Below are 4,082 nucleotides of genomic sequence, written 5' to 3'. Positions count from 1 at the left end.
CCAGACAGAGAGAGACGGAGCTTTCTAGTCTCACAAATAATCACAGTCTCAGAAATCAATCCAAAGGCCACTTCTACCCTTGCCTATCAGGTCAATATGAGTTGGCACCCACTTCATGGCAGCGGGTTTGAGTGCCAACCCGGGGTATGTGCCGTCTCCCTCATCAGTGCCTTATATAAATGCACATTCGAGGGTCTGCAAAAGTTCTTGGAAGAGTCCCATTTGGGAAAATTTCATTTTCCCGTGAACTTTTTGAAGCCCCTGAGTATAAACACAAAAATATTTTGAGTTCTATCCTTTAGATTTGTGCTCTTCACAGTACATATTTTATATTTAAACTAAAAGTGAAAAAAGGATGGCTATTGAATTCTATCATATGTTCATTTGGCATCTGAGGACATATAATCATGTCATAATTTTCTCTTTGTATATATTAATATGGTGAATGTATTAATAGATTTTAATACTTCTTTGCACTATATTGGAAGGAAATATTACTTTGTCTTAGCCTGTCATTTCATTTAGACTTTTGCTTTGATGTACATCAGGTTGCTGGTCTATCATTGGGTTGTGCACGTAAAGTTATGTTTGCTTCTTTCAAAAGAATTTACAAGATTTCCTTCTTTATCTGTGCTCTGAGAAAGTTTAAATATCTTTCAAAATTCTTGTTTCCCTTTTCTTTGAAAAAATACAGGCTTAGAATACTATCTTCTAAAAATGTCTTGCCTGGAAGTTTATGGGGGAAAATTTTGCCAAATTTTCCTCCTTATTCTTTTGTAGCCGGTGTATTTAGAATTTATCTGTTTTAAAGTCAATTTAGCCATCTGGCCTATTTCAACTCATAGCTGCCTAGAAAGGATTTCCTGAGAATCTTTAGGGGAGCAGAAAGCTTCACCGTCGACTGGTGGTTTTGAACTGTTGGCCTTTCAGTCTGTAATTGTGTATTTTCTTGAAATTGTCAAATGCATTTACAAACAGTTGAGTAGTCTTTTAATTTCTTCTGTGTCTGCACATCCAATCCATATCCTCTTTTTTAATGGAATTTTGCCCGTACTAAGTAGATTACTGACTTATTTTACCAAGAGCCAGCACTTGGACTTATTTGCCCTAAGTTTTCTTCTTCTTAAAAGTAACATATCACTATCTGCTCTTAACTTTTAACAGCCTCCTTCTGCTTTCCGATGGTTTATTTCATTAGTTTTATAGCTTCTAGAACTGGAGGCTTAAACTTTTCATAGTGCCGCACTCTGGATTATTAATATTAGTGTTTTATACAATATGTTTTCCTTTTGATATTGAGCTATATCCCATAGGGTTCATACATATTGCTTTAATTATCATCACTTCCAGCTCTTCTGCCACAATTAATTATATTTCTTTTTTTTATTTAAGATTTATTTTTAAAAGGCTTAAAAAATTCAGGTGGTGGTGCTGGCTTCAGCAGCACATAGATTGAAATTGGAACGGTACCGAGAAGATTAGCATGGCCCCTGAGCAAGGATGACATGCGGAATTCAAGTGGTGAAGGCTTTTTACTTATTTATCTTTATTTTATTATTCACTTCTACTTCTCTGTGCAATATGGTCAGGGAATACATTTATCTTCTGTTTACTCAGTGTGCACTGTAAGTCAAGACATTTTCTTTATTTTTCCATCGACTCGGCGCTGAGTCATAACGAGTGACCCCATCCATGCACACAGGCAGATGTCTTTATCCTTCGTCCCCCCCCACCCCCCCCCCACCGTGCTGTGCTGTTCTAGTTCATTGCCACAGCCTCTGTGCCAATCCCTCTCACTGGAGTCTTGCTCTTTTTACACACCCTCTACTTGACCAAGCATGTCCTTTCCAGGGTTTGGTCTCTCCTAGTAACGTGTTCAGAGTGCATGAAGCAAAGTCTTGCGTCCCAGGAGCATTCTGGCTGTACATCCTGCGAGACACATTTGTTTGTTCTTTTGGCAGTCCACATATGGCACTTTCAATATTCTCTGCCTGTACTATCATTCATGATTCTTGCAGTCTCCTCTCTTCGTTGTTTAGCTTTCACACACTTATGAAGAACTGAAAAGACCATGGCTGGGGCCAGATGCACCTTAGTCCTCAACGAGGCATCGTTGCTCTGGGACACATTAGGGAGGTCTGTGTAGCCTGTTTTCCCAGTGTAATAACCTGTTTGATCTCTTGACTGCTGTTTCTTTGACTATGGAACAGTGAAATGAAATCTGGAACTGTATTGACCTGTTCTCCACATAGCCTGATGTTGTCCATTGGACCAGGAATGCTGGGGGTGTCTTTCTTTATACTGACTTGTTTTCCATGCTGACGGCTTTAGTCTTTGGTCTTCATCAGCAAGTGCTTCAAGGACCCTTGGTTTGGGGTAAGCAAAGCTGTGCTATCTGCATATCACAAGTTGTTCATGAGACTTTCGCCCATCCTGATGCCACGTTCTTCGGCAGACAATCAGCTTTTTGGATGACTTGCTCAGCATACAGACTGAATGCGTATGGTGGAAGGCTACAACCCTGACTTACATGTCTCCTGATTTTAAACAATGCAGTGACCCTTTGTTGAGAGGGGGAATCTTCTGTAACCTTGTTTATTATTCATTTGATCACAGAGAGTTGAATTAAACACTGTTACTACCAAGCTGGTTTTCCCTATTTCTTCTGTTACTTTTGCTTAGTAAATATTAATGCCATGTGATTTTTTGCATCAGTAGTCATAACTATTGTCACTTAATTATGAATTGTACCTCTCAGTATTTTAAATGCTCTTTCTTTGTCTCAGTTAGTGCTTTTCCTCTGAATTCAGGCTTTCTGATGTTAAGATTATGAGTTGCTTCATTTTTCTGTGCATCTAGTATGATATTGACTATCTATTTCAGCCTTTCTAAATGCCTTTGCTTTAGATGTGATTTTTATAGGAAGCCGAGTTGGGTATTCTTTGCGGTACAATCTGAAGTCGTTTCCTTTTAATAACTATGTATAGCTTGTTAGCACATAATGATATGTTTGGTTTAAATTTCTTCATTGTTTTATGGTATGCTTCCTGCTTTTATGTTTGTTGAAAAATACCAGTGATCTTGCTATGTGTTTTTCCCCCTCTTTCTTTCTGATGATTGGGACGGCTTGTATTTTTTTCTGGTAGTTACCTTCATGAGTACAACTTTATTTATCATGCTTAACCCCCCCCCCCCTCCTTTTAAACCATCTCTATCACTTCTCTGTGTATCAAAATTATCTCCTACCCCCTCTTTTGTCCTATTTTTATATTGTAGACATTGATTCCTCTCTTAGCTCTAATAGCCACTTTTGCTTCGCTGAGATAATTGCCAAATTGCTCTAAACAACTTATGGTGAAACATTTGGTAACACGTTTTTTATTTGCGGTGTGAAAACATTCTTCTGATACCTCCTCTGCGTCTACTCTTCTCTCTCATCTTCCTTGTGTAAATCCCATGGTGTTTCTTCTTGCCTGGCCCAGCTGTTTGCAGTTGGTGTGTGTGTGTGGAGGACTAGACTTCATTGCAGGTTAGCATTTCGGTATGAGTTTGCTTACTTTTGACTCCTTTCTAGTCAGCAGTCGTGGGACTGTTCTGTAGGCTAAGCATCCCTTCTCTGCACAGTAAAAAAAATATAGCCATTTCTTGAAAATATGGCTTGATGGTTGTGATAGGTAGGTTTATTGTGCCAACTTGGTCAATAAGAACATGTGGGATTAATAAAGTCCAGGTTGATTGTTGGGCAAATGGATAAATGGCTCGGTGAGCCTCATCTCACTCTCTCTTGCTCTCTGCTGGTTGGACCCGCATGTGGCTGCCTTGGCTGATTCTCTGCTTCAACTTGTGAACTACACTACCTGTGGGACACCCAACCCATGGACCATGTCGCTAGAGCTTAAGGTTCCTTTGAGGCCTGCTTTGCCACACTGCTAGTGTATATATCACTTGAGCTGGGAACTGTCAGACCCTGTCATCTGGCTGACTGTTGGTTACCTGCCCTGCAGTTTGCTGCCTGTGGCCGGACTGCCTGCATTACTTTATGGAAGACTCATTTGTCTGCTTCCTTGACCATGGATCCAGTA

At 39.8% G+C, this 4,082-nt stretch overlaps 1 non-coding gene across 1 annotated transcript; it reads left to right on the top strand.

Annotated features, from left to right (window-relative positions):
• The first annotated feature begins 1,428 nt into the window (after nt 1–1,428).
• LOC142447511 (U6 spliceosomal RNA) lies at nt 1,429–1,536 on the top strand. The gene has a single exon (XR_012784208.1). It is a non-coding gene; the product is annotated as a U6 spliceosomal RNA (small nuclear RNA).
• Nucleotides 1,537–4,082: the final 2,546 nt, after the last annotated feature.

Source organism: Tenrec ecaudatus, chromosome 4 (assembly GCF_050624435.1).
Source record: "Tenrec ecaudatus isolate mTenEca1 chromosome 4, mTenEca1.hap1, whole genome shotgun sequence".
Lineage (NCBI taxonomy): Eukaryota > Metazoa > Chordata > Mammalia > Afrosoricida > Tenrecidae > Tenrec > Tenrec ecaudatus.
The sequence above is the reverse complement of the archived record's forward strand: the minus strand, read 5'-3'. Positions and strand labels throughout refer to the sequence as shown.